Source organism: Mesoplodon mirus, assembly GCF_964341445.2.
Source record: "Mesoplodon mirus genome assembly, chromosome: 2".
In the NCBI taxonomy this organism is placed as follows: Eukaryota; Metazoa; Chordata; class Mammalia; order Artiodactyla; family Ziphiidae; genus Mesoplodon; species Mesoplodon mirus.
Genome location: NC_138977.1, coordinates 198,333,214 through 198,357,558, shown reverse-complemented (window position 1 = coordinate 198,357,558; position 24,345 = coordinate 198,333,214). Strand labels below are relative to the sequence as shown.

General features: G+C 38.8%; 1 protein-coding gene across 1 annotated transcript in view; it reads right to left on the bottom strand.

The window, feature by feature from the left end:
- ENTPD1 (ectonucleoside triphosphate diphosphohydrolase 1) overlaps nucleotides 1-24,345 on the bottom strand; it is a 123,159-nt gene that overhangs the window by 97,811 nt on the left and 1,003 nt on the right. The gene's annotated exons all lie outside the window — the stretch shown is intronic.

Below are 24,345 nucleotides of genomic sequence, written 5' to 3'. Positions count from 1 at the left end.
AGCATGGTATCGGTCAGAAGGCAGGGTGGGACGGCAGGGGAGGCTGCTCGCTGGGCACAGCTGTCTAGCTGTACTGATGCAAGTTGTCTACCTTTTCCAAACCTTGACCTCCTACCTCTGAAGTCTTATGAATAAGAATTGCCACACCCAGGCTTTGCCAACATGACCCAAATGCAGATGAGAAACTGACCAAAACATTTTAAAACTGTGGATATGGGCTTCCCTGGTGGTGCAGTGGTTGAGAATCTGCCTGCTGGTGCAGGGGACACGGGTTCGAGCCCTGGTCTGGGAAGATCCCACATGCTGCAGAGCAACTGGGCCCGTGGGCCACAACTACTGAGCCTGTGCTCCACAACAAGAGAGGCCGCGATGGTGAGAGGCCCACGCAACACGATGAAGAGTGGCCCCCACTTGCCACAACTAGAGAAAGCCCTCGCACAGAAACGAAGACCCAACACAGCAAAAATAAATAAAAGTAAATTAATAAACTCCTACCCCCAACATCTGCTTTAAAAAAAAAGAAAAAAAAAACTGTGTATATTAAGTTATTTTGAAATCAGGACAATAGCCAACCCTCAGAGAGGAAGGTAAGTTCCCAAGTTCCAAGGCTGCCTGTCTGGGCAGCTTCCCCTTCCACAAGGCTGTCACAAACCTTAGCATTTTAGATTTGAAAGAGACCCCAGACATCTAGTCTAAGCAAGGATAGAGGCATGGAGATGTTAAGCTACAAGTTCATGTTCACATTGAGAGCAGGGAGCTGGTTGCTACCATGCTCTCCAGCACTTAATATAGTTTCTCCCACGGTGTAGGCTCTCAGTAAATTTTTGATAAATGGTTGAGTTAATAAACAGCAGCAAAGCAGAACATAAATCTGATTTCACTGATTGCTAGTTCATGCACTTTCTACACTGTTTCTTCAGCATGAGAGGTGGTATCTAAAGCCAATTGTACCATAAGACATTTTTCTTCCAAATATACCATAAGCCATTAAATTTGTAACCAATAAAGATTGTTTTTGACTCTATATATAACATATATTCTCCATTATACTTTTAATCATACTTCAATAAAGGCAGGGGCTTTTTTTAGTTTAGGTGTCTCTGTTATCTGCACAGTGCTCAGCAGCATAGCATGTGCTCAATAAATGTTGGTGCTGGACTGCCCTGGTGGTCCAGTGGTTAAGACTCTGTGCTTCCACTGCAGGGGGCACGGATTCGATCCCTGGTCAGGGAACTAAGATCCCACAAGCCGCATGGTGCGGCCCCCAAAAATAAATAAATAAAAATTTTGGTGCTTTAATAAATCTGGGTCTGTACACTACTCTTTCTTCACCTTACTAAAGGTTTCAGATTTAGAGCATCTGCCATTTATAATAAAAACTAATTATACTAAATGAAAATCCAGTGGATGCCTTCTCCAGAGCCAGTTTAGACTCCATTTCTAATAATATTGGTTTGATATTTGTCCTATTGTGGTAAAAAAAAATTTTACTCCTTTTTTATTTAATTAATTTTTATTGGAGTATAGTTGCTTTACCATATGTGTTTACAATATGTATTTTGTGTTAGTTTCTACTGTACAGCAAAGTGAATCAGCTATACGTATACATATATCCCCTCTTTTTTGGATTTCCTTCCCATTTAGGTCACCACAGAGCAGTGAGTAGAGGTCCCTGAGCTATATAGTACATTCTCATTAGTTATCTATTTTATACATAGTATCAATAGTGTATCTATGTCAGGACTTCCCAGGGGTAGAAGGTAATAATTTAGTGAAGACCTGGGGGAAATGAGCTGTGTGGTTATTTATGTCCTTTTGATATTATTTAAGTGGTTCTTACTCATGGTTGGTTTCAAGGCTAAAAGGAGACTGTAAAAGGATGGGGTTTTATCACTGATAGGGATGTCAGAGGCATGATAAATCATACTTCAAGAAACATGTTAAATGTTGTATGGCAATTAACAAATCTAATCTCAGGAATTCATAGATTTTTTTTCCACCAGGAACACACCCAAACCCTATCTCTTTACACCTGCTATAAACTAAGATACTAAGTCAGTACTCTTTGGTATTTGGTGTATGAATACTCAACAAACAAAATTTGCCAGCACCTTTTGAAAATCATATCAAATTTTCTTGACACTGTTTGACATTGTACTTTGACAATCTATCAGCACCACATGCACATCTTATCAAAAAAATTGTTTAGATGAACTCAATCATATTTGTAGTTCTCTACCATCAGTAATAACCTCTGCCCCCACTCCACCTGCCTGCTTACAGGTATTTAGGGATGATAAAAACTCCTGTGAGGGATAGGAAATAGGGCATGGGGTGGATATAAAAGTACTCTGAGAGTATTTAGAATGCACACTGGTTCAGAAAATGCCCCTTCCCTTCTTTTAGGAGAGGAGTAGGAAAGGCACTGTCTCTCAGAGCAGAGCCATGATTCTCAACCCTACCTGCACATTATATATATACGTAATCACTGCAGGTGCTTTAAAAATGCTAATGCCCATCCCCACCCTCAGAAATTGGAATTTGGTCTGGGGTTCAGGTAAGGATTTCTCATAAAAGAGCTCAGGTGATTTTAATGTGCTGCCAGGGTTTTAGAGTTAAGGAGATCTAGGTTTGAATCTTCACTGTGTAAAATTAGACAAGTTAGTGAGCCTCTTTGAACCTCAGTTTATCTGTGAAATAAAGATTTTTAAAAAATCTACTTCATAGAGTCATTGTAGGGAAAAGGGGGAAATAAATGTGTAAGAAATCCCAACAGAGACCCTAGCACATAGTTGGCACTCAACAAGTTTGAGTTCCTTTCCTCTTCACTTATATGCTAGGTATATGGTTCAGATTAAATAAAACATTGTCTTCTCTTCTTGTGTCCCTTACTTTCTCCCCCTCCAATATCTTCCACTTATTTTTCAGACCTTCTCCCCCTCCCATATCTTCCATTTATCTTTCAGAAGTAACCCCAGGGCAACTGAAGGGAATGAGAACAGAAGTCTCTTCCCTCCTACAGCACATAGTACCTCTCCACCTCCCTTCCCTAAATTTAATGTGATCCTACATATTCAACAGCAACTGTGGGGCTAGGGACATGCTGAGAGAGGGGACTGGGGAGTGAAGTATGACCAAGGGTCACCCATGCCTTTGCTGTTCCAGGATAAGCAAGTGGCCTTGGTAGTCAGGAAGGAATGCCCTGAACTCTTGAGTTAGGGGAAGCCCATGAATGTTGCAGAATGGCCAGCTCTTCCACAGTGGAAGTATGTGACCAAACAGTTGCACCAGAAGAAGGCACGCTTCGAGCACAGCAAAGTCAAGCACAGCAGACACTCAGCAAGGAGTGTGCAGAATTGAAATCCAGGTCCCGAGCTGCAGGGAAATGCCTAACCTGATCCCAGCACTTGATAAAGCCTGTGTTGTGTAAGGCACCATCTTGGTTTACGTCAAGTATTTCACGACTGATGCATAACCACTCTTATCTGAGCTACAACTACCCCTTATTTCCCCTGCATTAGCTGAAATCTCTTGCGTTTTCTGTTGAAACATCCCCTTTACCTCCTTCATCCTCCTACCCCCACTTCAAGTGCCCTGATTCCTCTGAATGTCTCAGAGGTTTGCAGACATAATGAGTGAAGTGTCCCTTCATTAAAAAATGATAAAATTGTATTGTTACTCAAGAGGCAGGCCCCAAATCCATGAGTTTCAGGTATAATAACTGATAACAGCTATAACATCTTTAAGGTCAAAGACATTCATTTCCAAAGAAAGTACTCACTATCTATGAAAGTCCAATCGATTTATAAAAGCCCCAAGTATTTAAAAAAATTTTTTAATTTTAACATATTTTTTAAATGTTAAATTTAAATAGAGATGGTAAACAGATCAGTGGCTGCCTGACATTCACTGGGGTGGAGGGAGGTCTGAATAGGTGACGCTCAGGGGACTTTTTAGAGTGTGAAACTATTCAATATGATACTGCAATGCCAATGTAAACATGACGATATTCGTAACCTATAGAAATTTAAAGGACAAAAATAAACCTTAATGTATACAGTTTTTAAAAAAATCATCCATGAGGTTAAGGGATCCCTGAATGGAATGTTGATTGTGACAAAAGAATCTAACTGTATTACGAATGTATGAAAGAGCCTCATTGAAGGGAGTAGGGGAAAGGGTACTGACCTGAGTCACTTTGGAAATGAGTAAAGTTTGTAAGACTAAAGGCAAAAGGAACTATACAAAAACATATTACTCTATGTGATGAAGCTGTTTCCCATGGGAATACAGGTTCATAATTCTGAGACCACTACATATGTATACTGGAATTGGACAATTATGTAAATACATGACAGTAGGAGTCAGGGTTCTCACTGTTGGAGCGGAAGGTTACAGACAGGCAAGGGTAAGTGGCTAATTATAACAATCTATCACACTAATTTAAGATGTTAACAGGGGAAGCTGGGCATGGAGTATATGAGAACTTTCTGTACTATCTTTACAACTTTTCTATAAATCAAAAACTGTTCTAAAATTAAAAGTATATTTTTAAAATTATGTTGTTAAGCATTGTATAGGTGTTTAAATGCACCTGTTGTACCAAAACCCCTTGCTGAAGGACATCTTTACTAAAGTAACTGCTAAAAGGACATGGTTTTGCAAAAGCATCTGTTACACATGATTTCTTGTTCAAACAGAATTCCTTGTCTCTACATCCAGCAAAGCAAAGTTAACTCAGGCTGTGGGCCAAGACATGGAAACAGCCTTGTTATATAGACTCAGTGCGATACTGGTAGTACTCAAATCTTTTCATCCATGACACACAATATTCCCATTGGTCTAAAAGAAAAAAAGCCTCTAAGTTGATTCCCCACTAGCTCAAAAAGTTTCCAAATAAGTGTCTCTGGAGAGAAGTCAGAAACTCTGGGGCCAAGGGAGGGCAGGAAGGAGAACTGACTGCTGGTTCCAGAACTTGAAAAAAATAATAATAAAGGAAGGGAAATGCCTACGCTTCTTCAGATGGCCACCGTCATATGGGAACATTGCCAGAGAACTTAAAGTAGCTCCGAGAAGGATAAAAGTTGGAGTTAAGAAAAATTCATCATATTTAACTGATCCTAAGTGCCCGACTGCATATGCTAAGCAATCAAGATTACAAAGGGAATAAATCTCTGTCTTCTAATTCAGGACATTTCTGGTCCTAGGAGGCAGGGGAAATTCTTAAAGAACACATGGCTTCTAGAATCTTATGCTCAAGACCTTAACAGGGTGGCTCATACACCCAGTTTTTGAAGACAATAATAGCCCATAATACCAGGCCAGTCTGTAGCAAGAAGCTCCCATGTTGCTGTTAATGCCTCTGCCTCTGCAGAGACCTGCCGGGGGTGACAAACCCTGGAGACAAGGCCAAAGTCAGGCACCCTGCACTCCTTTACATTAGGCCCTTCATCCATTCAGGACCATCAAAGCCTGAAGAAATAAGAGAGTGGGAAAAGATAATAGTGATTTTCTGACTTCTGAGATTATTACTTAGCCTAGACAGTTATCCCAGCTCATCCTTCCAGGTCTAGTTCAAACCTTAAATCTTTAAAGCCTTCCAGCTCCTTCAAATTCTGAGGGCATAATTCTTCTCGCAAAGTGACAAGTAGCTTGGCACTTGCTTAATGCCTTGCATTGCTAGCTTCAAGTGTGATTTATCTCATATACACAACGTAGAGTCTGACTGCAAATTCTTTTTCTCTCCTCCCCATCCACATCTTCCATATTCCACAGCACCCAGTCCAGGGTTTTGCATGTGTGCTTAAATTTTAGGGGGAAAAGTTAGCTAGAACCTTTTAATAGATGAAACTTTCTCAAGTAAAACTCCTTCTCAGCATATGAATTGGTCACACAAATCTCTCCCAACTCCGAAATTTTCTGATCTGGTCCAAAGTATGTAACAATTCCTATTGTTTTCTTAAATTCATTACTCAGCATATGACAGGTAATCTTCCACTGCTGAATTGTAATCTTTAAAAGGTTTCAAAAGCCAACTGGGAGTCAAGAATTAAATTAAAATTCACCTGCATTAGGCACTGTTACAAACAGCTCATCTGAGTTGGCAATCAGATGAAAAGACACCTTCCACACAACACTAAGCATGCACGTGCACAAAGACAAACACAGCATAACTTACAGTTCTGCCTGGAAACAGACTGATTTCTTTTGACATTAATTGCAAGACACACACAATTTCAAAACATTAAAATCTGTTTTTATCACGTGTTTTAGAATTAAGGATATACAGACTACATATAGAAAATGTCTGTAAGCCTACCCACACAACCGTTCTCCTTAATTTCCAGGAAAAATAGAAATTACATAGGGTTCCCTGCTCCAAAGCCTCTGCAATGGCAAAGAGAAAGCTGCCGGATGAGAAAGGTGTCTGTGGGAGGAGGGACAGATGCGGGAACACAAGGATCTGCACTTTGTGTGTCAACAATGCCTTGCAGACAAGACAATGTTTTTTCTGCTGCCATAATCCAGAGGATGGACAACATGGATTTTACAGGACATACTCAAGTGTGACATGCAACTAGAGGAAAGTAGAAGGAATTACCAGGATATAATACTTCATTAATATTTGACTAAAATATAAATATTTACCACATGTACAATTATGTTACTGTGCTTTGAAAAGGGCGTAACTTAGAAGAGAATCAGTGAGGAAAAGAATACTTTCCCCTTCTCTGCTTAACTGCCCTCCATTTCCTTCTTCTGCCTAGCCAGAAAAGCCCTGTGAAAGAGACTGCAGTGCTCCCAAACAGCAAACAGTATGCTATGATTTATTACAGCTGTGCTACATCCCTTAGCCTCCCATACAGCCAGCACTTGTCATATTCTGTTTTTGTTTTGGTTATTTATGCATGGAGCAGATTCAATCTTAAACCACCACATTTAGGTATCCAAGAAATTCTGCTATGTTTATTTTCTTTATATCAACTTAAACCCATCTCAATTCCCTCTGAGCTGCCAAGAAAATCAATCACAATCATTACTGGAGTCCCCTTACCTCCATGGTTTACACCATAATCTAGGAGAAGCGCATGTATCAGAAAATAGGGGAAGGACTCCTGATCTCTCATTTACTTTGATCCCTTTTGATATTCTCACTGCCCAGCCTTGAAATGTGACAGGCTTTCTGTTCCAGTGCTGAATGGGGATGGAGGAGGACTGGCAAGGGAGCTTTGCCTCTGATGGAAGCGCTGGCCATCCTACTGACCAGGACACAACCACAGAACAATCAAGGGTGCCCAGTACCCATGGCCCACCAACCTCCACCCCCTTCCCAGTGCTCCAGAATTTCCACTCTTCCCTGACCCTCAAAGGTAGCCCTTTATTTCTTCCTGAATACTCTATTGATTCAGAGCACCTTGTGCAATTTCAATAACAAGCTAGGGTAGGATTGGAGACCCACAATAACTAACACCTTAACAGAGTATCCTGTCTCTTACACTGGTGTTATCATTCCTTCCCACCCCAAGCTTCCCTTCAGTCCTCACTACACTCTCCATCACTACTAGACTTGGAGTTCTGGAGGGAAAGGACAGTTTACTACTCATTTTATATCCTCTAAAATACCTAACATGGGGATTCTCAACCACTGCACACAAGAAGTCAACTCCCCCCTCCCCAGTAAAAATTTAGTCCCTCCAAATTTTTACTGATTTTTTTTTTTTTTTGCGGTACGCGGGCCTCACTGTTGTGGCCTCTCCTGTTGCGGAGCACAGGCTCCGGACGCGCAGGCTCAGCGGCCATGGCTCACGGGCCCAGTCGCTCTGTGGCATGTGGGATCTTCCCGGACCGGGGCACAAACCCGTGTCCCCTGCATCGGCAGGCGGACTCTCAACCACTGCGCCACCAGGGAAGCCCCTTTACTGATGTTTTAAAAAAAACTTTTTGCTACAGTTGAGTATAAATATTGTCACAGCAATGCCTGAGGCGTGAAATGAAGCACATCAGGCAGCTGAGCGTAGAGCAGCTTTGCTGTAACTAAGCAGTATGAGGTTAGCATATCACCAGATAGGGCTACAGAGGAATTCCACAAGCTCTGCCTCCAAGAAGAGCACAGCCGGGCAGAATCAGCTCTTCTCCCACAGCAGCTATCCTGAAGAGCAGCCCATAGATAACCCTGATACCTTTATTGACATTATGGTGGCGATTGCATTATAATCATTGCTGGCCTGATTTGTGTGGCTGTCAACCATTTCATGATCCCACAGTATGTCTCCAAAAATTCTAAAATTTGAAGTGTTCCTCTGAAGAGACTGCTAGATGTTCACTCCTCTTATTCTCATTTTCTTCCGATCTAAAAGAATATCCATTGTTTAGCCACCCGGCATAAAGACTACATTGCCCAGCCTATTTCGCAGCTGTGTGTACAAGAGCAGTGAATCACTCTGGGCTAGCAACAATGGGTATCCATGACTACACTTGACCTGAAGGGGCAGGGAGAGGAAGGAAGAGGTTCCTGGAACCCACAGAGTAAGCTGTGGCTACAGAAGATAGTCGTCTGACAAGAACTGTGGCTTCTGCATTGGGTTGGGGTCCCCCAGAAGTAATTCTCAAAGGTAGGATTTCAGCACAAGTAGTTTATTTAGAAGCAATTCCAAGAGGCACTGGAAGCGGGTGGGTAAGTGAGACAGGGGAGGGAAGGAGGCCAACACAGCGTGCACTGATCAGCAGATCACCACTGAGTGCAAATGGGGCTCAGCCTCGATAGGGACCTCTAGGAGATGGTGAAGAACAAGGCTCAGAGTTGTCCCAACCTGGGGGAGAGGACATGGGGGTGTTTACCCACCAATTCCCATACATCATTGGTTAAGGGCTGCTCCCTGGGGATATCAACTGTCCAGCACCTTTGCCCTGTGCATGGGGTAGGCATGCTTCCATGGCCAGAAAAAGCCCTCAGGCAGAGAGTGGGGGGTGGTCACACAGGAAGGAGCCACCACTGTACATCAGGCATGGTGAGGGCTGAGGGTACCTGGGCGGGGGACCTATGGCATCTGCTACACCTTCAGTTAAGGACTGTAGCCACTGCCACTCTGGCCCAGCAGGGACGGGGCAGAGGAATAAATACCTGACCTCCAATCTCCTGCTGAACCTGATCAGAAGCCCCTTGATTCAGTTCACTCTGAACAACCTCCCACGGCACAGAGCAGGGTGGAAGAGGATCAACAGTGGACTGTGGAGCAAGCAGAGAATATCCAGCACATCTGCCTCCCACTGTTTCCAAATATCTATATTTAAAATCTAGGACAGGGACTTCCCTGGTGGTCCAGTGGCTAAGACTCTGTGCTCCCAATGCAGGGGGCCGGGGTTTGATCCCTGGTCAGGGAACTAGATCCCACATGACACAACTAAGACACGGTGCAACCAAATAAATAAATATATAAAATATTTTTTTTAAAAATAAAATAAAATCTAGGATAGTACTCTTTGACTATAGAAATATTGTGATACATTTATATCTTCGCTAAAACTAAAGAAACCTGTGACTGGAAAGGACCTTGGAAAACATCTCAGTGAGTCCAAGCAGTAGAGAGAGCACTAAGAAAATGAGAGGAGACTTAAGTTTTAGTTCTGGATCTAATAATTACAAATGATGCCACTTCAGGCAAGTCATTTAGTACTTCGGGCTGTTTCCCCATCCTTATAATAGGGCAAGGTCCTACTGACATAACAAAGATATTATGAAAATCAAAACAATATAAAATACCCTGTAATTAAAAGGGTTATACAGTGAGGTGTTAGTATACCCTCACTGTTCCAGACAGATGAGAAATAATACCATTTTTAAACACATTTAGGAAGGAAATGCCACTATTTTGTTTAACTATGATTTTTTCAATTAGGAAGATATTTACATATCTACCACCACAAAAAAATTTTAATGAGACAAGGCAAAAATAATTAACATGTATTTACTTACAATTATTTTCTGAGGACTAATCCCCCACCAAAAAAATCTACATTCAATTAATTACATCAGTTTCTAATGAATAGGCATAGTCATTTTTCTCTAGTTATTTCCTTTTATTGTTGACAGTGTGTTTTACCCTTTTAACCACTTCTTCTTTTATCCTTATGTGTTCAACATTTCTGATGATCCAGTAATCATGCCCAAGATCACAATTCTATGTCTTTTCTCTTCTCACTTCCCTTTTAATGTAGAAAATAAGGCTAATGATGGAGGCACCATCAGATTATAGTAAGAAATACTAGGTAGAACATCTTCTAGGTGCAATCACCAATCCAAGGAGTGAATAAAGTTACAATTATTGTTCCTAAATGAAGATGTCAGAGTTGCTGCCTTGTTACAAATCAGGAATCAAGATAACATTAACCCAGAGAAATTCATGAAACAAAAGGTAGTGTTTCCTGTGGTGTTATCACACTGTTACTGCCTTAAGATCCCAACCAGTGTAGTAACTCATTTGGCTGGCCTAAAGTTTTCACGATGGAACTCTGGGGGAGGGGAGATTGTTTTTAAATGTACCACCACTAGGAAAATAAGCATTTGATAGTTCTTACCCATCTACAAGGTAGAGGAAGGTGGAGACAAAGTCATTAAGGAAACAAAATAAGACATTTCATAAGAATGAACAATTTTTTTAAAAGAGTGAACATAAAGATATCATTCTTTTTGCTGACTCTATTGTTTCAAGTCTTTGTGGTGGGTAGGAACAGGAAGACTTTAAAGCAGAGGGAAGGAAAAGGCTTTGCCCTTTTCCTTAAAGTAAGTTAACTCTATTTTAGTTAGCTTTCTGGCTGTTATCTCTTTGCTTCACATCAATAACACTGCAATACCCCATTATCACACCATCTTGAGGAAACAGATACTGCCCTCCTGAACTTTGGCAAGAAGCATAACAGGCATAGCAGCTCAGTACTGACCACAAAGTTTTTGCATAGACCCTCCTCCCAGTAAGGTTAAAGGAAACTACTTAAAAAAAAATTCTCTATGAAATGATAAGCCATTTTCCATGTAGGTAATTTTCATTGTCCATATTTATGTTTCTCTGAATATAATTGTTAGAAACTCCATTTAAAATGCTAGAATGTCTGATATGTGCTTTAAAAAAAGAGGGGGGAAGGAGGGAAGAGGGAGGGAGAGAGAGATGACGGGGAGAATATTGGAGAAGAAAATTCAAGTAAGATGAAATATATTCAGTGGTTAGCTAGCCTTAATAAGCTATTATTTTTATATTCCTAAACTTGCTAAAGATTATTCCAATTTGTAATACCTAAAACAACAAACTTATATTAGGATTTAAAAAAAGTTTTTGATGGAAGGGATATTCAAGTAATTTAATTTACAAAGAATGTTAAGTGAATACTCTGATATTTACACAACTTTCATTCCAAATGTGGAAACTCTATAGATTGGTTTGGGTTTCGGCATCAGATTGCTAGGAATAATCAAACAGATAGATATTATGTGGGTGTTACTTTTAGGGTGCTGTTAAGAGAGCCTCAATCAAAATTTAAATACCTCTACCACCTGCCTGCTGAGATTTTAGACCTTTGTTAACTGTGGACAAATTCACTCCACAATTAGTTGTAAATAGCCATGAGAAAAGTAACAACAGATACCATTTCTAGGTTTAAAAAAGAAGAAAATGCATGTACTTAAATGAATTATAAATATTGATATTGATATGAATTGTAAATATTGATCTGACCAATAAATGGGAAAGAGAGGATAGAGAGATTATGCTCTCCCCAGAACACATTTTGAGTTCTTCTATGGCTGATTGACTAGTGAGAGAGTTCTTTCCCAGTGAAATGGGTATTAATTAAAGTAAATCTTTATGATTGTAAAGTATGAACTGCATACATATTATCTGCAGGAAATTCCTAGACAACTTCCAAACAGGAGGTAGAGATCTTGAGGTCATCTCTAGACTGAATTCTGACCACAGTACTCAGATACGGAGAAGAAATTCTAGAGAATATAAATACAAATAGAAGTCTTACATTTTGGAGGTTGTCTAGACTCACTGATACAAGAGTTTTGCTTGATTAAATGAGTCCTTTTTCCCCTCAAATAAGAAAATTCAATGTACCAAAGCTACGACTCACCTCTAAAGGTCAGCAAACATTGTGAGTACCAAGTGTGATCACAACCCCTGATGTTAGATCTCCATGTTATGGGACAAATTGGCATCCTATCAACTTCTGAACCTAAGCTGGGGCATAATTTCCTGTGGAAACACTGTTGAAGGAACTTCATGTTCTTGGAAGCTCCCTGGATTATAAACTCTGAACTAGAGCTAGCAGTGAGTGTGACTAGACAAAGTTTGAAAGTTCATGCTCCCAGAGAAGTGGTAATGCCTTCAAACCCAGGCAAGGGGCCCCAGCCCTAGTCCTGCACCTTAGAGGGACCCATAAACCAGAAAACCATAAATGATGAATTTGGTAAAAATCACACTGGTACTTCTGTCACTCAGGACCCAGTGCTCAGTGATGACACTGGGCAATTCACAATCCAACACATCTGCTGCTGTGATTCACACCATTTTGGCACTGGAGAAACACTCTGCTACACTACCCTGTGTCCCTGAAAGACAACAATGTTCAAATGAAGAATTGAGGACTGTGGCACTGCTGATATCAGAGATGGACAATGCTTCAGAGTATGAGGAGCATTTGAGCTGGAGAAATAACTAGGTAAGAAAAAAAATTAGCTCATCATAACTTTTTTTCAAATATCATGACCACAACAGATTTTTGAATAGCAAAATATTTGTCATAGAGCAGAGTGTTCATTTTCTTGAACTCTCTACATCCAATATTTACAATTTAGCACAGTTTTTACAACAGTTGCACATGGTATCTGAGGGAAAATTTACAATATTAAACAATTTAATAACATCCTAAATCGGTATATACGTAAGTCTAGATAAAACATATATTAAACACAACACCTATTCTTCACATTGATAGCTACAATTATGAATAGGTTTAGGTTTATAGAAAAAATTTATAATAATTAAATTTCAAAAAACAGTTAAAACTTTCAATTATATTTAAATAAATTTAACTTAAATTTTGATAGTCATTATTTTTATGTTTTGCCTTTGAACTTAGCAGATAATATTGAATATATTTGAAGAAAAATAATTTCTTTGTTGGTTTTGCTTTTGGTTTTTTATGTTTATTTATTTATTTTTTTTATTAGTCATCCATTTTATACACATCAGTGTATACATGTCATTCCCAATCTCCCAATTCATCACACCACCACCGCCACCCACCACTGCCTTCCCACCTTGGTGTCCATATGTTTTTTCTCTACTTCTGTGTCTCAATTTCTGCTCTGCAAACCAGTTCATCTGTACCATTTTCTAGGTTCCACATATGTGCGTTAATATACAATACTTGTTTTTCTCCTTCTGACTTACTTCACTCTGTATGACAGTCTCTAGATGCATCCACGTCTCTACAAATGACCCAATTTCATTCCATTTTATGGCTGAGTAATATTACATTGTATATATGTACCACATCTTCTTTATCCATCAGTCTGTCGATGGGCATTTAGGTTGCTTCCATGTCCTGGCTATTGTAAATAGTGCTGCAGTGAACACTGGGGTGCATGTGTCTTTTTGAATTATGGTTTTCTCTGGGTATATGTCCAGTAGTGGGATTGCTGGGTCATATGGTAATTCTATTTTTAGTTCTTTAAGGATCCTCCATACTTTTCTCCATAGTGGCTGTATCAATTTACACCCTCCAGCATTTTCTCCACACCCTCTCTAGCACTTGTTGCTTGTAGATTTTCTGATGATGCCCATTCTAACTGGTGTGAAGTGATATCTCACTGTAGTTTTGATTTGCATTTCTCTAATAATTAGTGATGTTGAGCAGCTTTTCTTGTGCTTCTGGGCCATTGGTATGTCTTCTTTGGAGAAATGTCTATTTAGGTTTTCTGCCCATTTTTGGATTGGGTTGTTTGGTTTTTTTTAATATTAAGCTGCATGAGCTGATTATATATTTTGGATATTAATCCTTTGTCCAATGATTCCTTTGCAAATATTTTCTCCCATTCTGAGCGTTGTCTTTTCATCTTGTTTATGGTTTCCTTTGCTGTGCAAAATCTTTTAAGTTTCATTAGGTCCCATTTGTTTATTTTTCTTCTTATTTCCATTTCTCTAGGAGGTGGGTCAAAAAAGAATCTTGCTGTGATTTATGTCATAGAGTGTTCTGCCTATGTTTTCCTCTAAGAGTTTTATAGTGTCTGGCCTTACATTTAGCTCTCTAATCCATTTTGAGTTTATTTTTGTGTATGGTGTCAGGGAGTGTTCTAATTTCACTATTTTCTGTTTAGCTGTCCAGTTTTCCCAGCACCACTTATTGAAGAGACTGTCTTTTCTCCATTGTATATTCTTGTCTCCTTTATCAAAGATAAGGTGACCATATGTGCATGGATTTATTTCTGGGCTTTCTATCCTGTTCTATTGACCTATATTTCTGTTTTCGTGCCAGTACCATACTGTCTCAATTACTGTAGCTTTGTAGTATAGTCCGAAGTCAGGGAGCCTGAATCCTCCAGCTCCGTTTTTCTTCCTCAAGATTGCTTTGGCTGTTCATGGTCTTTTGTGTTTCCATACAAATTGTGAAATTTTTTGTTCTAGTTCTGTGAAAAATGCCACTGGTAGTTTGATAAGGACTGCATTGAATCTGTAGATTACTTTGGCTAGTATACTCATTTTCGCAATGTTGATTCTTCCAATATAAGAGCACAGTATATCTCTCCATCTGTTTGTATCATCTTTAATTTCTTTCATCAGTGTCTTATAGTTTTCTGCATACAGTTCTTTTGTCTCCGTAGGTAGGTTTATTCCTAGGTATTGTATTCTTTTGGTTGCAATGGTAAATGGGAGTGTTTCCTTAATTTCTCTTTCAGATTTTTCATTATTGGTGTATAGGGATGCAAGAGATTTCTGTGCATTAATTTTGTATCCTGCAACTTTACCAAATTCATTGATTAGCTCTAGTAGTTTTCTGGTGGCATTTAGGATTCTCTATGTATAGTATCATGTCATCTGCAAACAGTGACAGTTTTACTTTTTCTTTTCCAATTTGTATTCCTTTTATTTCTTTTTCCTCTCTGATTGTCATGGCTAGGACTTTCAAAACTATGTTGAATAAGAGTGGTGAGAGTTGACATCCTTGTCTTCTTCCTGATCTTAGTGGAAATACTTTCACCATTGAGAATGATGTTTGCTGTGGGTTTGTCATATATGGCCTTTATTATGTTGAGGTAGGTTCCCTCTATGCCCACTTTCTGGAGAGTTTTTATCATAAATGGGTGTTGAATTTTGTCAAAAGCTCTTTCTGCATCTATTGAGATGATCATATGGTTTTTATTCTTCAGTTTGTTAATATGGTGTATCACATTGACTGATTTGCGTATACTGAAGAATCCTTGCATCTCTGGGATAAATCCCACTTGATCATGGTGTATGATCCTTTTAATGTGTTGTTGGATTCTGTTTGCTAGTATTTTGTTGAGAATTTTTGCATCTATATTCATCAGTGATATTGGTCTGTAATTTTCTTTTTTTGTAGTATCTTTGCCTGGTTTTGGTATCAGGGTGACGGTGGCCTCATAGAATGAGTTTGGGAGTGTTCCTTCCTCTGCAATTTTTTGGAGTTTGAGAAGGATGGGTGTTAGCTCTTCTCTAAATGTTTGATAGAATTCACCTGTGAAGCCATCTGGTCCTGGACTTTTGTTTGTGGGAAGATTTTTAATCACAGTTTCAATTTCATTACTTGTGATTGGTCTGTTCATATCTTCTACTTCTTCCTGGTTCAGTCTTGGGAGGTTATACCTTTCTATGAATTTGTCCATTTCTTCCAGGTTGTCCATCTGATTGGCATAGAGTTGCTTGTAGCAGTCTCTTAGGATGCTTTGTATTTCTGCGGTGTCTGTTGTAACTTCTCCATTTTCATTTCTACTTTTATTGATTTGAGTCCTCTCCCTCTTTTTCTTGATGAGTCTGGCTAATGGTTTATCAATTTTGTTTATCTTCTCAAAGAACCAGATTTTAGTTTTATTGATCTTTGCTACTGCTTTCTTTGTTTCTATATCATTTATTTCTGCTCTGATCTTTATGATTTCTTTCCTTCTGCTAACTTTGGGTTTTGTTTGTCCTTCTTTCTCTAGTTCCTTTAGGTGTAAGGTTAGATTGTTTATTTAAGATTTTTCTTGTTTCTTAAGGTAGGCTTGTATAGCTATAAACTTCCCTCTTAGAACGGCTTTTGCTGCATCCCATAGGTTTTGGATCGTCGTGTTTTCATTGTCATTTGTCTCTAGGTATTTTTTGATTTCTTCAGTGATCTCTTGGATATTTAGTAATGTATTGTTTAGCCTCTGTGTGTTTGTGTTTTTTACATTTTTCCCCCTGTAACTGATTTCTAATCTCATAGCATTGTGGCCAGAAAAGATGCTTGATATTATTTCAATTTTCTTAAATTTACTGAGGCTTGATTTGTGACCCAAGTTGTGATCTATCCTAGAGAACGTTCTGTGCCCACTTGAGAAGAAAGTGCAATCTGCTGTTTTTGGATGGAATGTCCTATAAATATCAGTTAAATCTATCTGGTCTATCGTGTCATTTAAAGCTTGTGTTTCCTTATTAATTTTCTGTTTGGATGATCTGTCCATTGGTGTAAGTGAGGTGTTAAAGTCCCTCACTATTACTGTGCTACTGTCAATTTCCTCTTTTATAGCTGTTAGCAGTTGCCTTATGTATTGAGGTGCTCCTATGTTGGGTGCATATATATTTATAATTGTTATATCTTCTCCTTGGATTGATCCCTTGATCATTACATAGTGTCCTTCCTTGTCTCTTGTAACATTCCTTATTTTAGAGTCTATTTTATCTGATATGAGTGTTGCTACTCCAGCTTTCTTTTGATTTCCATTTGCATGGAATATCTTTTTCCATCCCTTCACTTTCAGTCTGTATGTGTCCCTAGGCCTGAAGTGGGTCTCTTGTAGACAGCATATATATGGGTCTTGTTTTTTGTTTGTTTGTTTGGTTGGTTTTGGTTTTCTTGCGGTACGCAGTCCTCTCACTGCTGTCGCCTCTCCCATTGCAGAGCACAGGCTCCAGACGCGCAGGCTCAGCGGCCATGGCTCACGGGCCCAGCTGCTCCGCGGCATGGGGGATCCTCCCGGACTGGGGCACGAACCCATGTCCCCTGCATCGGCAGGCAGACCCTCAACCACTGTGCCACCAGGGAAGACCTGGGTCTTGTTTTTGTATCCATCCACAAAGACATTTTGTGTCTTTTGGTTGGAGCATTTAATCCATTCATGTTTAAGGTAATCATCAATATATATGTTCCTATGACCTTTTTCTTAATTGTTTTGGATTTGTTTTTGTAGGTCCTTTTCTAGAAGATAAATAATTTCTTGAAGACATTGTTTGTAAACTTTTTTACATTTACTTTAATTTAAACTTTCTGTATAAAAGGTATTCACAGTTTGTATATATTTTGTGGCAGTTTAAAAAATTGGCCTCAATTTTTTTACACACCTCCCATACAGAGTTCAGGGGGGTTGTCCATATAGTACTCTGAGTAATCTTGAAACTTCTTCAGCCAATGAAGTAAAGTAGAAGTGACACTATATGGCTCTTAAGTCTATATCAAAAAGGCCATTCAGGTTCTGCCTTGTTCACTAGAACACTCACTCCTGAAGCCCTTAGCCACCATTTAAAAAGTCCAACTATCCTGAGGCTGCCATACTGTAAGGAAGCCTAAACCACAAAGAGAGACCACATAATAGGCATTCCAGTTAATAGGCCCAACTAAACCCAGTCTTCAAGTATCCCCAGCCCAGGCACCAGACATGTGAGTGAAGAAACCTACAGATGACTCTGGACCCTGTCTAGTAAAGTCTCCCCCAGCTCTTCAAGTCTTGCCAGCAGAGACCTCAGACATCATGAACCAAAGATAAGCCATCTCTGCTATACCCTGCCCAAATTCCTGACCCAGAGAATCCATAATGACAATAAAGTAGTTGTCACTTTATGCCACAAAATTTTGGTATGGTTTGTTATGCACAAATAGATAACTAGAACGTTTTGACTACAGTTACATTTTATTTTTTAACTTAGATTACTGAAGATGATTATTAGTTAAACTAGTGATAGAAATTGTAAAAGTGGAGGGAAGGAAAAAATGTTTAAGAGACAAAAGCAGAAAGAAGGACTTGCAGTTTTGGCAGCATGAGGGATTCAGCAATGCCTCTCTGTAATAAAACACATAAATGCTTCAAGGAAGAATGAATAGATATATTTTTCCATATTCTTGCCAGTTAAGTACAATTGAAAACTCTGGACACTGTATATAAAAAAATAAGAAGATTCTAAAAGATGGAGAGAAAAAGGCAGATGGGCTAGTGACCTAGAGACCCTAGAAAAGACACAGTGATGAGTTCTCTAGGATTTATTTTTGCCTTATACATCCCAGACTTGGAGGAAGCTGGCTCTCACTCCCACCCAGCAGTAACAAGCAGTGTTGCTCCCTTGGGTATCAATGGGGACTGAGTGGGGAACCAGGACTTTCATTGCCACCTGGCAGTAATGGGGCAGCACATCCCTTCCACAGTAGTGTCAGAGGAAGCTGGCTAAAAGAGAAGTAAATTAAGATACAGAGCCCCATAACATAATAACCAAAATGTCCAAGTTTTGACCAAAAATCCACCATACATATAACCTAAGATCACAAACTGAATGACAAAAGATAATCAATAGACACCAACACAGAGATTCTAGTTTAACTCTAGTTTAAATTCTACCTTAGTTTCTAGTAAAAATTCTAATTTAAATATGTAAATATATTTAAATTAATCATGTGAATCAGTCTTTGAGAGTTCTAATTATTATGAAAGTATGGGTAAGCTGTTAAAATATGTTACGGTTTCCTTTACAAAATTATTTCTCTTTCATATGAAAGAAGTCCCAAGGTAGGAAGTCCTGTGCAGGCACAAAGTTTTTATGGGTGTCAGGGATCCGGGTTTCTTCCATTTTGCTGCTTGGCTTTACTTACATGTCTTCCCGCGTTCCAAAATGACTGCTCAAGCTCCAGCCATTTCACTCAAAATTTAAGCAGCAGGATAGAGAAGGGAGGAAAAGGGGGAACAGCTTTCATTTCTCAAGAGATTTCCCTGAAGTCCCATCAGTTCATTAATGTATATCTCTTTGGTCAGAACTATATGCAAAACTGCAACTTGCTGCAATGTAGTCATCTTTCGGCTACATTGTGCTCAGTAGAAAATTGGGGCTCTGTTTATTTGAGAGAAAGGAGAATGGGTATGTGGTCAGCAATTAGCAGTCTACTCGAGATTCAGACTGGAGAAAAGGTGGGACTATAGACAGTCTCCAAAGGATGAAATGAGGAAGAAAAGTAAAAAAAGAAAAGAATGGAAAAGAAAAGGAATAGATACCCCTCCTACATTAAGGAGAAGGATAACATCATAAGTGAGTTTCTATTTAGGAATGGTAGGCAGTGTCTAATTAGTATAATACTTACTATTAATACTAACAGCTAAAGAAATTTTTTTAATGGTTTCAAAGTGAAAATATATTTCTTCCTTCTATAATGTATTCTTTGTTTATTTATCTCTTAATAAGCAAGGAAATTAATTCCTCCAGAGTTACTAAACTTTTCCTTTCTGTTAAACATATAGGCACCATTTATTTGATTTACTTGGATAAATGCTTGTGAACCACTGTTTAAATTACACAGTTATTGGACTTCCCTGGTGGCACAGTGGTTAAGACTCCACCTGCCAATGCAGAGCACATGGGTTCAAGCCCTGGTCCGGGAAGATCCCACATGCCACAGAGCAACTAAGCCCGTGTGCCACAACTACTGAGCCTGCACTCTAGAGCCCACGAACCACAACTACTGAGCCTGTGTGCCACAACTACTGAAGCCCACACGCCTAGAGCCTGAGCTCCACAACAAGAGAAGCCACCGCAATGAGAAGCCTGCGTACCGCCATGAACAGTAGTCCCCACTCGCTGCAACTAGAGAAAGCCCATGTGCAGCAATGAAGACCCAATGCAGCCAAAAAAATTTAAAAAATTTAAAAATAAATAAATTACATAGTTATTTTAATTGTGGTTATTATAAAAATTAATGATGGTTAAAAATGCATTCTGGGGAGAGAGAGTGGGGGGTGGGGTGGGAATGGTTATGAAAGAACAACAGGAAGGAACTTTGTGGTGATGGAACTGCTTTGAATCTTTACTGTGGTGGTGGATGCATGAAACCACATGTGATAAAACTGCATAGAACCTAATATACGCGCACGCACGTGTAAAAGTAAAACTGGGAAGATGTGAAGAAAATGGGCGGATTGTATGAATGCCAATATTCTGGTTGTGTGTACCAAAGTTTTGAAAGTTGTTATCTTTAGGGGGTACACAGTATCTCCTTGTATTATATCCTACAACTTCATGTGAATATACACTTATCACAAACTTTAAAATTTAATTTAAAAAATATCTGTTGATGAAAATGATTCAATGCATATTCATTGCTTATTTTCTTAAGGAAAAAAATTGAGAAGCTTTCCTTTTTATTCTCTTAATGGCGTAATTTTATTAAGAGAAGTTCTCAACTTTAATGATAAACTATCTATCAATCTCTTTATGATCAGTGATTTTTCTGTCCAGTTTAAGAAATGTTTGCCTTCCCCAGATCATAAGGATGTTCTCTCATGTTATCTTCTAGTAGCGTTGTTGTTTTACCTAAGTCTACAATCTATGTGAAATTGATGTTTGGGTATACATAGCTAGGAGTCAAGACACACTGTGGTCTTATGAATATCCAATTGACCCAGCATAATTTATTGATAAGCTCACACTTCCTCACTGCACTGCAGTATCACTTTTGTCATAAATCAAAAGACTATATATGTGTCGGTTTGTTTCTGGCCTCTGTTCTTTTTTATTGGTCTATTTGTCTATCTTAGAGCCAAAGCTGTACCATTTTATCCTAATAATGAGTTTATCTCAATAATAAGAGGTGATATATGGTAGGTATAGGCCCTCCAACTTTGTTCTTCTTCAAGACTCTCTTGGCTATTCTTGGCCTTTTGCAATTACATATACAGTTTACCCTTGAACAACGAGGGAGTTGGGAGTGCCAACCCCTACCCAGTCGAAAATCCACAGATCATCTAGTAACTTAGTATTTACTATCGAAAAAAATCTACATGGGCTTCCCTGGTGGCGCAGTGGTTAAGAGTCTGCCTGCCGATGCAGGGGACACGGGTTCGTGCCCCGGTCTGCGAAGATCCCACATGCCGCGGAGCGGCTGGGCCCGTGAGCCATGGCCGCTGAGCCTGCGCGTCTGGAGCCTGTGCTCCGCAACGGGAAAGGCCACAACAGAGAGAGGCGTGGTATCGCAAAAAAAAAAAAAAAAAAAAAAAAAAACTACATGTAAGGGGACCCACACAGCTCAAAGCCATGTTATTCAATGGTCAACTGTAAATTTGAAATCAGCGTGCCAATTTTTACCACAAAATGTCAGTTTTTACTGGGACTGCACTGAATCTATACATCAATTTGGAAGAAGTAATATGTTTTCATTAAAAGTCTTCCTAGCCTGAATTTGGTGCAGCCCTCCATTTATTTAGGTTTTCTTTAATTCCTCTCAGAAATAGTATATAGTTTGATATGAAGAGATCTTGCACTATTTTAGATTTATTCATAGGTATTTAATTTTTTATATTATTATAAATTTTATCACCTAAAATTTTTTATTTTCTAATTTATTATTGCTATAATATAGGAATACAATTGAGTTTTATATACTGACCCTGTATTTATCCTTTCCATTGCTCTTAATTTATTCCTGCATTTCTGTGCTTCCATCTGGGATCATTTTTCCTTCAGCCTGAATAACTCCCTTTAACAATTCTTTGTGAGGGTCTGTAACAAAAAAGTTTTTTTCTCAATTTTCATTTTCTAAACACATTTGTATCTTCATTTTGAAGTCTATTTTGCTGGGTACAGATTTCTAGGTTAACTTCTTTTAAAACATTATTCCACTTTTCATGGATTTCCTTATTTCTGTTAAGAAGTCAGGTGTGAGTCTTATTATTGCTCTTTTGAAAGTAATATGTCCTTTTTAAACTATATTTTTGGTAGATTTGTAGAGGAGGGAATGTTGGGTGTGCAGCTTGATAAAGGGAGTTGATTCCAGTCTTCAAGATGTAGGGCCTCTCTCTTCCTCCTAGTTGTCAAAAGCCATCCAGGGCCCTGTCCTATCTTTTTAACAAAAGTGCCTACATGACTGTCCCTGCCTTCTTTAGGAGCCAGTTCTTCTTCGATCCACTGCTTGCACATGGAAGCAAGGTTGAGAGGCTGACCTATCTGACTCTTCCTACAGTGGTAACTCAATCAATAACTCAATTGTCCAAGGGCCCTACAGATATCAATAGCTTCTTTCTGTGTGCTTAGAACACCCCCAAGAGCCACTCTTACTTCTATATTAAGCCTCTGCTTATGCAACTTTTCTTTGTCCAACTATATTCCAGTCCCATTGGCCTTCTTTTTTTCAAAGATTGTTATAATGTCTGGTCCATTGAGAGCACTCCTTCATGTTTTTCAATATCAACGTATGTGCATGGATGCATATGAGAGGGTGTATTCATCTAACTTTCCTGTACTTTTTAGAGATTTTCTAAAAAGGGGAGGAGTCAGGAGAGGCTAGAACTTGTTCTCAGTCTGCCATCTTGATTCAACCTCTGGGTTAAATTTCTAAGCACATATTGAACTCTTTTAGTACCAAACACAGAGAACTACTAGTATCATATGATCTTTTTTGGAAATCTCTGCTTCTGAGGTGATATCATATTAAGCTATTTCAATTTAAGACTCAATCCCCATGTTGAAATTGGCATCTGCATGACACATGTGAATAAGTTTCATTTTCATTCCTCAAAATTATCTTCCAGATTTTAATATCTCAAAAGACCTGAGAGTTCCGTATTACAGAGATTCCTAAAAACATATCACAACAAAAATATAAATAATATTTTTGCTCAACTATAACAAAAAAGAGTATTTAAAAAATATGTAAAGTGCTAAAATTCAAAAATAAGAAAAAGCAACTCAGTAATCTTGAAATGTTATTTCCCTACACTCAACCCTGAAATTACTTCAATCAACAGGCTCTTTTGCCAACACTAATAAATTCATTAATAACTTATCATTGATTTACCACTGATTGAGAATTAAAGAGTAAAATGCAAACTTGGAAATCTAAAATGGTCTCCAATTGCTTGTACAATAGAAATTTTATATAAATAAATGCAATCCTGAAATCATATAAACACTAAATATTCATAGCAGCTAAATCTAAAGAGTTCAACAAAACAATCTTTTTAAAAATATTTAATGCATATCTAACAGTCCTAGGCACTGTTCTAGGCAGGGGATACAAACAGTGAACAAAACAGACAAAACCCTCTGTTTTGTGGAGCTTATATTCTGGTAAATGCATATAATTTGAATAATATGAACATGGCCTTTTCCTACAGAAATTACTAAAAAGGTAGATAAATCTTTTATGCCCAAACACAAATATAGATAGCTCTTATAGCACTCCATCACACAATCACATAAAAAGATTTTGAGAACGTTTATAACACAGAGATACATTTAGCCACTGACTTCAAAACAACAGAATATCAACATCTTGTCAGAGAATGTGAGCAAGGTCAGGTACCCTAAAATTTATCTGCCTAAGCGATTCACTTGGAAAAGAAGGTATTAGCTAGGTTTTGGTAAGGGTATTAGACGTTAGGTAACTCTTAACAGATCTTAATTTATATCCCCAACCAAGCAATTGAAATAATCCAGATATCAGGACTGTGCAGATTGACAAAAACAGTGAGTCTAGCAGGAACAAGATTTTGATACCCTAGAGTTGTACTATCCAATACACTAAATACGAGTCATGCGTGGTTAACTTTGAATTAATTAAAATTTTAAAAGTCAGCTCCTCAGTCACATTAGCTGCACGTCAAGTGCGCAGTAGCCACATATAGCCTGTAGCTGCAATACTGAACAGTGTACATACAGAACATTTCCCATGCTTCAGAAAGTTCTATTGGACAGTGCTGTTCTAGGGAATCAGAAGAGGCACACGACTCCTGGGAAAAAAACAAAACTTTCTAAAGAGGGCTACAAAAAGTGGCAATTTAAGGAATTCCTTGGCAGTCCAGTGGTTAGGACTTGGCATGCTCAATGGCAGGGGTCTGGGTTT